The sequence below is a fragment of the Acartia tonsa genome, chromosome 1 (genome assembly GCF_053477335.1).
Source record: "Acartia tonsa isolate MP-2025a chromosome 1, ASM5347733v1, whole genome shotgun sequence".
NCBI lineage: Eukaryota > Metazoa > Arthropoda > Copepoda > Calanoida > Acartiidae > Acartia > Acartia tonsa.
This window is the reverse complement of record NC_137260.1, coordinates 26,118,813-26,133,523: the sequence shown is the minus strand read 5'-3', so window position 1 is coordinate 26,133,523 and position 14,711 is coordinate 26,118,813.

Below are 14,711 nucleotides of genomic sequence, written 5' to 3'. Positions count from 1 at the left end.
GCTATTGAAGACAGAAACATTATTACATTCTTAACTAGAGTTCTTACATTTCTTGTGAAGATTTCTCCACCTTTTTGGCATCTTGACCCATGTCTTTACTGTCCTTGGTATCTAAATTCTAAGAGAGGGTAGGTGCTAAAAAAGTCCTTAAACGAGTCCCACGACGCGAATTTAAATATAAAATAGCAAAAAAAAACTGAACCCAATGTAAAACTCCCCAAAACATTATAATCTTATATAAAAAGATTTAACTAATCAAAAAACCAACAATAAAGATTTCTAAAGTTGGACCATCTAAATTATTTTTATTTTTAATCTCATATAGAATATTATTCAATTTGGGAAAAGTTCAAAATGATAAGAAATAAAAAGGATATTGTGGTAAATTTTGGTGTGAACTTTTAGCAAAACTTTTTGATTGTTTTTATTATGATTAATTCCCAAGAGGAAAATATATATGAGGACACAATATTTTCATTAGACATACTCAAATACACATAGGGAGGGAAAGGAATTAGCAAGAACAAAGTGTTGTGTCAAGGAAAAATACATCTTTGTGTGTGGTGTATGTTTTGAGAAGGACGTTTACATCCAATACAATCAAATCTTTTTTAAACGATAAACCAAATAAGAGGTCTTATATGAAGGTAAAGAAAACGAATAAGAAAATAGAAGATACAATAAACTAGCAAGAAATGGACACAATCACTTGCAGAGTTGATTCGCTTTGTTCAATAAGAGATTTTGACATTCGCCCTTTAATTGTTTATTATGTAAAAAAGAAACTATTGAAAGTAAAACTTACCCCAAAAATGTTTCTTATGATTAAATTATAACTTACTTAACTATTCTTTTTCAGATTATTAATACTCTTTTGACGTCAACACGATATACTAACCTAAAAAGACAATTTTGTGGGAAAGTTATTATGAAAATAAAAAAAAAATATTAGTTGATTTAATTTTTCATATCAAATTCAATAAGACACTCCTTGAATAATTTTTATTTATATTTTTTTATATTATTTAAAGCCATCTACATATACAATCGAATAAGATTGTTTGGTTGGACATGGTCATTATTTTTGGTCATTTCAATGCTTGGGTGGTATATTGAAATCTTAAGAGGATATCATAGCACATTTACACACACAGGCACATACATACACACACATACACAAACATATTCATAAATTCTTTAAATCCACAATGTACCAATTGCTGTAGTATAATTAAAAGAAAATGTATGTATTATAAAGGGCATTCATGCAATAAGAATTTTTAAATAAAGCAAATTTAAAATATAAGTCAAATTGCAGTGTGCTTTTCATGGGCGCTTATTATATGTGATGGTTCTAGGCTATCAATTGAACGAACGAACGAACTGACCAGTAAATGAGGTCCTTATTAGCAAGCTAAATTGACAAGAATTTTTCCCCTGTCAATATATCCACATATATCCTACATTCATTGACTCAAGTTGATATTGTGTTTTCAATACCAAACTATTAAATTAAAAGTCTACTGGAAGTCCACTGTTAAATTTAAATTGTCCGGCAATCTGTTAAAGTTTAAACACTTGACGGATTAAAGGATTTCTTAAGGATTTCTTAACTTTATTTCTTAACTTTATCATAATCATCAATATAAGGAGGAATATAAGAGCTCTTATCCAGAGCCTTACACGGCCCTTAGAGTAACGTATTTAGTAGTTTGAATATATTTCAATCATGTTTATTTGAAATTAAATTTGTGGACTTGTCCCTATTCCAAACGGAAGAACTTTATGATATTTTTCCATTTCTTCATAAAAATATCTTCTTAACTGTTAAATTATTTTTAAAAATTTAATTTGTCTATCTAAACTCTGTCCCTGTCTTGTAGATTGGAGTTTAGTTAATCTACAACCCTTTCTACCCCCTAATATTACAAAAGGCAGCATTTTTCACATTATCTTTAAGAATTTATGTCCTTTATGTTTATATTTCTTAAGTTTTATATATTTGCCTTCTGGTATAAAGTTACATATTTATAATCTAACCATTCATTCATGCAATATTCATGTAAGTTTTAGTAGCGAAACTACTCTGCAAGTCTAACATTAGTAACGTTGTTTAAGTTGATAATCTTGACATAGGGATATGAAGAAAGAGAAAGAAGGAGAGAAACAGATAGACACAGAAATATTTGAAGCAACTTTGCAACTAAAAAATCACATGCTCACTATTCTTCTGCCTATGATGTGTGTCTGTTTGTCTGCGTTTTGGAATGTACAGACAAATCTTGCTAACCGTTTGATATTAATAAGAAAATTAATATTGGATCATAAAAAGGAAATGAAGTAGTGGGTTTTTATCGTATTTTCACAGTAGCTTTTGACACGTTATTTTGGGTAATACAAAATAGACCTCTTAGGGTTAAAGCCACCCGCATTTGCTAGAAATAGGAGAAAAGCTACTGTTAAAAAACGACGAAACCCGCTACTTCGTTTTCTTTCCATGGTCCCAAATTTTCTAATGGCAAATGACTATTCTAAAATTAGTAACTTTCTTGTCATTAGATATCAAAATCATAAAATACCTCGCTTTTGTTTTCATTTTAAACAAATGAAAATAATAAACCACATTTAATTATTTATTTTGAAAAGAATTAAAAAGTGTATTAAAATAATAGAATTGAATTTATCTAACCTTGGCCGTCACAGATAGATAGAACATAGTTTGTCAGGGATCAAGGGATTGGAAATAAAGTGTAATTGTTGTTTTAAAATTTTATGATTAGGTTCCTAGTAGGTATTTTAGGAATAGAATAAAGCATAATAAATTGTCGAAAAAATCAGTTCTCAAAAATATAATGATATCCAGTGAAGTTATACTTCTAAGATGTATTTAACTTTTTTTTAGCGGACTATAGAGATCATAAAAACTGCCTGACATATGCCTGGTGGGGATTTATTAAGTATTAAAAACCCGATGCCAGAACGTCTGGTTTTTAAACATTGAAAATTAAGAAACAGCTGTTTTTTGCTGTTGATTATAATTGCCAAATAAGGCAACCAGCCGGTCATTTTTACAATAGCCCCGCCACCAAATGGGTATTTTCTTAAGGACTCAGTCATCCGCAGTAATTCTGAGTTGTCTTTCACTTCCATGTCACTAAATTCCTGCTTTATGTATGCTTTTCTTTATTGAATGTGTGTTAGTATGACCCAGAATTTCTGTATTCTGTATTCATCCTTGTTTTCTATCATAACATCCATACTCACATACAGATATACATAGTTATAGCAGCTACTCTTTAATCAAGTGAAAACCTTTCTATATTATTTATCAATATTAAGATCTATTTGAATTTTACGATCCATAGACGTCCAATGGGGGCTAAAAAGGTGATTCCCTTTAGATTTTGTAACCCCAACTTTTACCCCCATAATTTAAAAAAAATACATTAGATTACCCCCCTCAAGGCATTAAAACCCTCATTTTAACACCTCACCCCCCTAAAAAAGCTTGGACGTCCTTGTTAAAATCTAAAACAATATTTATCCGTTTTATTATATAACAAATTATTTCTAATCTAGTTATCTAATCAATCGATCATTTCATATTTGTATTTTATTTTGGTAACAAATTTATTTTATCTCATAAATTAAATAGATGTATTTCAAATAATTTTGTTATTGTTTTGTTGCGCTGCTTATGGATAGCATTATTCTTGTGTATATAGGCATACAGATCATAAACACGAAGGGATGGAGGTGAAGGGACGGAAAAAGAAGCAGTATTTACTATTGCAACGCATAGAATAACATTTTAAATACACAAACTATTATCTATCTATCTATTCTATGGATATTGAGAAGGAGAGAAGAGGGGGGGGGGGAGGCCACCATATTTATTTATTTAATCTTGTGTAAAACAGTTAGGGAGTTGAATCCATTTTTATAGAAGCAGAACTATAATCTATGATTATGGTTTGGACCCTCTAAAACTGTTATCTACCCTTCCACTTTCCCCTCTCTTGGTGAAGATATCTTCAACGCCGATACGATTTTTGAAATGTAAGATTCCACTTTTGCCTCTCTTGGTGAAGATATCTTCAACGCCGATACGATTTTTAAAATGTAAGATTCCACTTTCAATAGAGGCGAAACTGGAATCATGGTTTACATTTTTAATATCTATGTTTCTGTAATCTTCCATTTCTTTTTTAACATCGACATAATAGAAATGTACCATACTATTTCAAAATTATGTCAATTGTGAAAAAAAGCATAGATTTTATATATAATTTAAACATTGTTGTATATTCTTAATTAAATAAACAAAACATACAAAGAGCGTATATAAAAGATGTTTTGTTTATTTTAAAAGAATACTTTAAAAAGGGTATCAAATGAGTATTCAAAATTTAAAAAGTCATTTATTAATTAATTCAATTGTATATATTTGTAATTTTTTTGTTCAATTTATTTCATCTTAATATTTCCCTAGTAATCTCTCACCATGTAAGTAAGCACTAAGAGATTAATTGCTTATTTAATTGTGCATTTTTGTGGTAAATTACTGATCAATTACTGAACAATTTGGTCTGATTTGTGAGTTAAAAGTGGATGGAGTAAATAAATCCTTAGACATTTATAGTAAAAGTTGATTGTATCAGTTGTATCATCTCTGGCCACAGCGCTCGGCTCCCTAGCCTATAACCTAACCTAACCTAACCTAAAATAGTTTTTTGAAATTTTGAAAATTTGAGTACCCCCGACAACAAACATTTCTTGCCGCAGCGCTCAGGCTCCCTGACCTATAACCTAACCTAACCTAAAATAGTTTTTTGAAAGAAGGCGTCTTAACTTTTTTGCTTTTTATTTAAGATAGCTAGCCGGTTCTTTTAGTAAGTAATAGATGTGAAATAGATGGCTGTCTGTCTAATTAATACAAAGGTATTAATTAGCTGTATAACTCTGAAGTAGCAGGATGGCTGTCTGTCTAATTAATACAAAGGTATTAATTAGCTGTTTAACTCTGAAGTAGCAGGATGACTGTCTGTCTAATTAATACAAAGGTATTAATTAGCTGTATAACTCTGAAGTAACAGGATGACTGTCTGTCTAATTAATACAAAGGTATTAATTAGCTGTATAACTCTGAAGTAGCAGGATGGCTGTCTGTCTAATTAATACAAAGGTATTAATTAGCTATATAACTCTGAAGTAGCAGGATGGCTGTCTGTCTAATTAATACAAAGGTATTAATTAGCTATATAACTCTGAAGTAGCAGGATGGCTGTCTGTCTAATTAATACAAAGGTATTAATTAGCTATATAACTCTGAAGTAGCAGGATGGCTGTCTGTCTAATTAATACAAAGGTATTAATTAGCTATATAACTCTGAAGAGGTGGAATATTTGTCTGTGTTGAACTAGTTGAAGTAGTAGGATGTCTGTAAATAGCTGAATTGGTCTAATAAGACTCAACCCCAAACCAGATAGTATTCTGTGTAAGGACTCTCAATTGCAACTGACTAACTAAATAAATGTTCTCTTAAATGTTCTCTTAAATGTTCTCTTAAATGTGCTCTTAACTTTTACAGAGCAATAAAGAGTAAATGATGTTTCTACTTTTAAGCCAAAACTTAAAACTGAACTATACTACAATGTCCCAACTGACTTAAAACTCAAAAAAAAATTTCCACTTTTCTCACATTTATCAATACAGCTTCTAAACTAAAAATAGCACAAAAATCGTACTTATATTTTCAAAAAATAGAGCTTATGTCGGTTCTAACGATATAATTATACATAGCATTTTTCTACTATTCACACAAGCCAAGCAGTTTGAATTTTTTCAATGTCTGCATTTTTACACACCCTTTTTTTATCTTTAATGATTTAATGCACATCCATAATGATGACGCACTAAATAACCCCTTCTGTAGATTAAAATTAGTGGTTCAAACGTTTATAAACACAATTTAATCAACCAACCAAAGCCAACGAATAAGAAAACGTTATTGTAAAACTTTGTGTACTATTGTAATAATCAGTCAATTGTCTCCTCCCTCTCTGGAAACAAATACTAACTAGGAAAGAATAAAATGCAATGGTACTCTACAATTCACTTTTCTGCCTGTCCGTCATTCTGTCCATGATTTTTTATGATTTTCCAGTATGTCTACAAAACCAATTAATATCCGCTGGATCAGACCCGTCTAATCCATACTTGAAACCATGTATTGTATTATATTATAGACATTTTTCTACAAATAGTAAACTAAAAAGTAGTAATATGAACACCAGTTTTGTTAGACTGGGCCTTTGCCCCTTCAGGACTAACAAAACTGGAAAACAGATGCAATTAACAATTAATCTTGTCTGTTTTGTTTTGACAATGCCAGTTTTTATCAACCAATTAAGATTAAATAAAAGTAAACAAATTTATAAATCCAACAAATGTTTATAAAACTTTGGGTACTACTGAAATTTAAACCCTCTCTTATTTTGCTGAGAGTGAACATATTAAAAAGACATAGTTATAGAAACCTGCAAACCATAAGAGTGATTTTTTTAGACATACAGACTTCTACCAACCCTTTTGTAGAAAACGTCACTTAGAATCAATAACATTTTGGATGTATCTTATCAATTTATATTGTTATAACTCTTAATATAAAAAACTTTGTAAAATGTTTTAAATGGACATTCAGGACTTTCTGATAACGATTACAGGGTGCTACTGTCCTTCTCATTCTGTCTTCTCATGTTATTATAGACAGAATTTATTTAATATTTCGTCCATTTTTCCCTCCCTGTAGACAACTTTTATTGTACCCAGGGAGGTAGGGAACAATGGACTGAAATTACCTTCTTAGCTGGTCCAAAACCTCTAGGTTCTTTAATTCACGTTTATCGCCACCAGGGATTTAAAGGGATAAGACATAGCCGATAAATGGATGTACATTCCCAAAAATACCCCTACTGTAATTTGCCATCAGTGGTTGAAACGTTTCGCCACTATACTAAATAAACAAACCAATTAAAATTCAGTAAAAGTACCCAAAGATGTTAAGCAAACAAAAATGAAAACGTTATTATAAAACTTTGGGAACTAGCAGAAAGAGAGGTGGACAATGGACTGTTTATTACACTAGTCCCCAAAGTTTTCTTATTGGCTGGCTTAACAACTTTGGGGACTTTGATTGGATTTTGAATGGTTAGGTTTTTAAGTACTAGCGGCTTCACCCCTAGCCTCTAGATATAAAAAAAATCTGGTGCTGCAACCATAATTTATGGGCATCACCAGAATTTTTTTTTTTTTTGGGGGGGGAGGAATTTTCATTTTTTGGGGGGGGATTGTCCCACCCCCCAAGAAAATAGCTTAAAACCACAACAGGACCAATAGGTATATACCCTGAAGAGTAGTATCTGTTCGGTTCAGTTGTTACCGAGATCTTAAGCAACAGACGGATGGACAGACAGACAGACAGACATGGTTCTACTTTGTATTATAGATAGTAGTGGTTAACCAACCAATCAAAATTCAGTAAAAGTCCCCAAAGTTGTTAAGCCAACGAATAAGAAAATTTATGTTTTGAGATTTCTAATATAAAATTTACTTTAAGATAAACATTTTCTTTAAAAAATTGTTCTAGCTTCAAAAAAAGAGAATTACATCCATTTAACATTTTAATTAACCTTAAAAAATAAAGTTGTTAAATGAAAGGGTGAAGTAAGCGAAAAATGAATTTGTCTCACTTAAAGTCGGAAATTTAGTATTAAACAGGGAACAGGCACAATTTTTTTTGCCATCTAACTCTAATAGGAGCAGAGATGATATGTGGGGGGGGGGGGGTGGAGCGTTGAACGATTAAGGTCCGGAAATGGGCCTGATTGTTAAGTGTTAGCAACCTTTATTTTTAGGTTTTTCTTAAAAACTTCAAACTAATAAAAATATAAAAAAAAACTAACTAATATGTACCAGTTCTACTATGTCGATTCAAAGATATGATATGTTATCTTGAATGTATTATTCCAGTTTTGGCTCTATTGAAAGTAGAATGATACATTACTATTATGTCGATATAAATAAGGAAATCAATGTTTATGAATACGCTGATATGTAAACATGAATGTATGATTTCAGTTTCGCCCCTATTGAAAGTGGAATCTTATATTTCAAAAATCGTATCAGTGTTGAAGATATCTTCACCAAGAGAGGGGAAAGTGGAAGGGTAGATTATAGTTTTAGAGGGTCCAAACCATAATCATAGATTATAGTTCTGCTTCTATAAAAATGGATTCAACTCCCTAACTGTAAAAAGTTTAGGATTGGCAATTAGGTATTTAGTTAAGAAAACTGTTTCTGTGTTTGTTATACATGTATTCTTTATTTTCTCTATAAATACAATTTAAACTGCAGTTCTAAGTCAATACAAAAACTATTTTCATTCATAGATCCTTTCAATGAATGAAAATATATTTTTTTATTCTATTTATGACGTTAGAAAATCAATTTTATGTTTAAGTTATGCAAAAAAGCAGAGATTTACATGGTTTTTTGCATCTATGTAGTAAATTTATAGAGTTACTGCGCTGTATCTATATAATAGAGAACAAGCAAACGATATTTTTTTTAATTAAATTTAATTACTTAATATCTTTGAAAAATGTGTCAATATAGAAAGAGTAGCAACAAGGGCGTACGAGCTTTTTAAAGGGGGTGGGGTAATTTGTTTTCTGGGGGGTAAAATGCCGCGCAAAGTGCGCCGCAAATTTTTTTATCCCCCCCCCCAAAAAAAAAATTTAACCAACGGGTAAAATTTGATTGGAGGGGGAGTAATTACCCCACCTGATATCTGTTGGAGGGGGGGGGGGGATAAATACCCCCTCAAATTTTCTAAAAAGAGGATAACGCCGAATATTTTTATTTGATATGTCGCGCCTACCCCTTGTAATCCAATAAAATATAAATAGCCCTAGAAATCATTGCCTTTAGGCTTCTCAATCCAATTTTTTTTTATTTAGCAATATGAAATTAAAGAGAAACTAGAGGCGAAGCTACTAGCAATATTTTACATATAAGAAATTATATCATAATCAATATTTGTTACCTTTGCAAAAATATATACAGTGATCTTGGAATTTGGTGTTGAGCTATTAATTTCTCCAAATCATATGCTATGAAAGAACAGGTTTTATTAGCATAATTGTTGAATACAGCTAAACATTTTTTTTTTACAAAACCCAAGCCAATGCAGAAAATAAGATATTAAATATTAATTTATGTCAATGGTAAGTGGGTTAAGTTAAGCAACACATTTTTTTCATTAAAGAACACATTGTATATCAATTTAGAGCCATTTTATTTTTAATTTAACAGAAAATTTTTTTAAAAAATTTTCAGAAATTATATTCTACGATTTTCAGGCATTTTGCATATTCTGTAACATGTGTAAAATGTTTTTTTTTTCGGCGGCCGCATTTTAGAATAAGTTATTATGGCTCTCTAAAATACTCCCTTCAAAATTGTTTAATGCAAAGCTTCTTCATATTTCTTTTCTGTACGTCAGGGTCCATTAAAGTTTTGCGCAAAAGTGAAGTTGCTACAATGTATACAGAATATACGTTGATATTATTACAGTAGAAAAATTGTCGTCAATTTAGATTGCTAAAATTGACATCACTTATTGGTGAATTCATTCATCCAGTAGGAGGGGAGGGTATGGGGTAAAGTGGGTGGATGAGAAGGATCGTTATTTTAGCTAGCCACAAGCTTCACTTTTTTTTAAAGTACATGATAATCTGTTGTAAGATCCAAGTAATGATAAGTATTTCGTTTTTCCCTTGTTTCTAAAAAATAAAATGATAATACTAAATTGATACATTATTTTACAAAGATAAGGAGTTATATTTTGGAATGCAACGAATTTTGTTTTTCTTGTTCATTAAAGCTTATTAAAAATAAAGTTATGCTTTGTGCCTGCTGTCATCCTTGTTTTTGAAAGCTTAAACTGACCTATACTAAATATCAGTTTTAGAAAAGTTAATGCACAGTCTTGTGTATTTCAAAGAATTCACAGTGGCTTCGAGTAATACATTTTATTATTTAGAGTTGACAGCGAATAGATAAAAGAAATTATGGTCACGAATGAAACATGTATTATAATCAGATTTATATTTATGCTTCAGATCACGCATGGAAAATTGATATTTTGTAAAAATGCAAGGGAAGCTTTTTATAGTGCCTATAAAAAAATGACATCATACTGGCCTACCATTGGTCAATTAAAATGTATACTTGCCTGCTATTGGTAATTTAGTCTGTGTTAGTATTAGACCTATTATTGGTCATTTGTATTATATAACGTAATTTTTATAGGCACTGTAATGTAAGTTACTAAAACAGATTTATAAGAGCACATGTGCTTACAACACACGGCTGAAAAAAAATTAATATTTGCACAAAACTGACCCATTGTGTAGAATGCACACACACACTTTCAAGCCTCACTCGCAATCTCTTTCTTATTAGTTTTTCTGATGTAAATGCCTTTCTAGGGTGTTCCCTCGGTTAGGAGGATACTTGATAGCAAGGGAAGAGGTGTAAACATCACTGAAGAAGCCTAATCAATAAAGCAAATAGAATAAGAACTTAAGAAATTAGTGAGATATTTAGACTATACATGATTGATGTTTTTAAATATGTCTAAAGATCGAAATAATTCAATAGAATATAGCAACGCATTTGAAGGCACCTCACCTACATCGTTTGGTATTGAGTTTCTTTGCCTATTCATTAGAATTTTTAAAGTTTAGCCTAAGTACGATTATGCTAATCATAAATTTAATTAAAAAATGATATAATGTAGTGTTTAAAATGTACTAATCTGGAGGGACACCTTTTCAGCCTATGTTACAAATTGCTATTTAAGTATGTTGGTATTTGAGCAAATCAATTCAGCGGCACTTTATCTATCATGTCATACTTAATCTATTTATCTTGTAAAAGTTTAAAAATAAATTCTTATTTATAAAACGGTTTAAGTATTGAGAATCAATCTTTTTTTCAAAATATTTATAATTCAAATTATAAAATAAAACTTTTCATAAGAGGCACTTTTAAGATTAAGCAGCTTTAAAAGGTTTCATCATTCAAATAATGCAAAGCCGCAGACAAGTCCCACCAATCACAATCACCAGTAGCCAAGAAGCAGCCAAATAGCGGTTCGCTAATATTCCAAAAAGCAAATATAGGTTTCAGCTCTTTGTCGGTTTCGTAAAATGTGAAATGAATTGCTATATTTACTCTGATGACTTTCATTAAAACAAAATTATTTGCTTAAAAATTATATTATTCATCATTGAATTGAATTGTTAATATCCTTAAGTTGGAGAGGTAAAATGTTTGTTTGTCTGTAAGATCTCCCTAACCACAGGACCAAATTGGTTTACATGATGCCTCTTGGGAAAATTTAGTTTTACAAACAGAAAGAAAAAAAAATAGTAAAGCTTTCTTTATAATTTATATTCTTTAATTATATTTCTTAATACATTCAAAGAAACTTCTTTGTGGGAATAATATAATATCAAAATTTATTTCATACATTTTCTCAAAACAATTTCACGAGGAAAATTGTTTTATTTGCAAATTTTAAAAAAGTTTACAAGGACAATCATGTCCATTGTTGATATTGCTTTAGAGGTAATTAAAAACTAAAATAAAAAATAGACTTAATAACTTCCCTCAAGTGCCCCTAGAGGCCACTAGTGGCGTATCCGCTGGTGTATAATAAGGTGACAGTTAATAAATTAATGATAGAAAATAAGAATCTGTCAATAAACATATGTGCTCATTTTTGTTTTAACTTTTAACGCCAAGAACAATTGCAGAGTTGCAATTATTAGACAAAAACTGAATCCATCTAATTTAATTTTTAATTGAATATGACAAGAAATTGTCAACGCCTTGCCTAATTTTTTTATCTGACAATCCAAATATTTGAAATGTTTATTTTTCTAGTGTAAATGAGTGAGAATAATGGGTATGGAAGAGGTAGGACACAGGGATAAAGATATGCTCAAATAAAGTCAAAATTTCGTGCTTAATAATATGTTATTATAATTATACCTTTGCCCTTTCCTGTACCCTGTGTCAAATAAAGAAGTATAGGCATTTGATAAATAGACTTAAAGCAAAATGCCTACTAGGAAAAATTTCAAGTTTATACTGTTTTAGATATCTTATTTAACTTCTTAGCCAACCACTAAACCTTTTGAGTTCTCCATTTTATGAAAGCATTCATAGAGGTCCCCGGATGGCTTTATACTATATTTTTATTTTCTTATTTAAGACTTTGGATGGTTTTAGGCAATTTTTCTGCATGCTATTTGAATATAGAGTCTCAAGATGTTTGCTACAAGTAAATTTTAAAAGTATATGCATAGCTAAGTAGTTTTAAAAAATGATAACTATCTTAACACTAATAGATATCCCTATATCCCTGGGTAGAAGAGGGAGGTATGGAAGTGGAAAGAGGTTTGTTGACAGCTTTATAGTGCAACCAAATTCTTAGAAAGAAAAATAAAGGATTCCTCCTTTATAGCCGCAGCTCCTCTATAACGTCATAGATCATTTTTTTTCCTCAAAAAAAAGTAGCTTACCTTTAAATAGTATTAGGAATAAATTGCTACACCACTAGCCTACAATTAATCAAAATTTAAAAAACGCTTATAGAAAACTTGGATACATACACGTATTAAGACTATAAAACATCATTATATTTTTTAATTTTTGATACTCAACAAAGTAAGAAGAAAGATAATTTAGTGAAAAACTTTAGAACTTTAAAAAATGTGTTAATTTGCTAAATTCACATCCTAATTCACAAAATTGTTTGACAAATAGTTACCTCACACCCTTATACAAAAGAACAGAGACAAGTTTTCTAGAAAAAATTCAGTTAAATTAAAAATACTAATCTATCAAGATACATATATATATTAATATTAATTATGGAAGATTTAATATCTTAAAATTGTTAAGAAAATCATTATTCCATTTTCTCTCTTTAGAAAATTGAAATACTTTTTAATAACTAGATTTTTTAGGTTGTTTTTTGTAAAGGTTAGAACACCCCTTCGAGGCTAGAAATTTGTTTTTCTTTAAACATTGATCAAGAAATAGGTTTAAACTAAATCATCATGTTTTCACTAAAATATAAATTGTTTTTAAAAACACTTTTCTCCCTCCCTTGTGATACTTAATTCATTTTGGAGCACCTGTTTAGTTTGGTCAGGAAGTTACATTTTACCTTCAAAGAAAATCATTTAAAAAGTTAGTAACGTTCATATACTTCTAAATTGCACAGCATTTTCAATTTGTAGTTTCTAAAATCCTTAAAAAATTACAATTTTGCAACAACTATAAAGGCTGCAAACGGACAAACGGCTGCACTTACCATTACCAAGTTTGATACACATAACATAAAAAATCTGAAGTTGTTATTTGCTGAAGGGAACAAGGATAAAATTGGTCTTTTTCGCGCATTTATAAACGTCACAATAATCATATGCACCATTATCATTGATATTCAAAATAATTCGTAGTCTGTAGGTAGATGTTTCGCCAGGTATAACTATTTTAATTAGGCCGCTTAAATCCCATAAAAAACTTAGGGCCTTTTTTGTATGTCCAAAACACAAAATACATTACTTAAAAGAATTATCATTATCTCAAACTAATTGTTTATTGATATAATTACAATGTGACATTTACATTTACATTTAAAATATTTATTTCATTTTGAAACAATATACAAGAAAAAATTAATAGTATGGTTATAGATTTTGGGTTAAGTTAACAAGATAGTTTTACAAATGGTAATTTTAATAATATAATATTATGACTTATGCAGTTAGGAATTTTGAAAAATTGGATATGAGATCGTTTTCTAGGCCTGCTTTCTCAAGAAGTTTAAAGGTAAATTGAGTTACTAACAGAGAGTGTGCAAACAAATTATTTTCATTCCAATTTAAAAATTTTTCTTCTTTACTGATTTTCATTGATCTATCTTTAGCAGCTAATATAAGGTGTGATAATTGAATATACTCATTGGTTGAAAAATCTTCATAGTACATATTATACAGATAAAATGTATCTTTAAGAAATATAAATTCTGGCCTGCTTTCATTATATTTATCGTCAAGAAACAGTGCAAGTTTATGGCTAAAAAATTTTGGAAACAGGCATTCAAAAATTTCGTGTTCAGTTGTGCTTTCTGTATTACATTTTAAACATAAGTTTGTGCTGGATAATTTAAATTTGAAAAGTTTATTTTTACTTATTAAAGTACGGCTGATTTGCTCAATAAAAAAATTTTTATAATGTAACAAGATAGGTAGGTTGATGATTTTTATAAAGCTTTTCGTCAAAAGTTCTTGGTCAGGTACAAATAGATTATCTCTTATTCTTGTTTTGAGCGCAGGGTGTTGTTGGCAAATTTTCTCTCTGTTTATTTGTTTGAAGAATAGAGAGTAGATACTCTTGTTCTCGTTATGGATGGCACTCAAAGGTTTGTTCAATTTCCGGATGTGGTTTTTTTCAAAGCTTGTAAGTGGTACCAATGATCTGGCAGCTTTGACAACTTCGTTCAACTTATTTATTAGAGCTAGGTCAGGGATTGTTTGAAATAGATTGGCTTTAAGTTGGGGCAAAA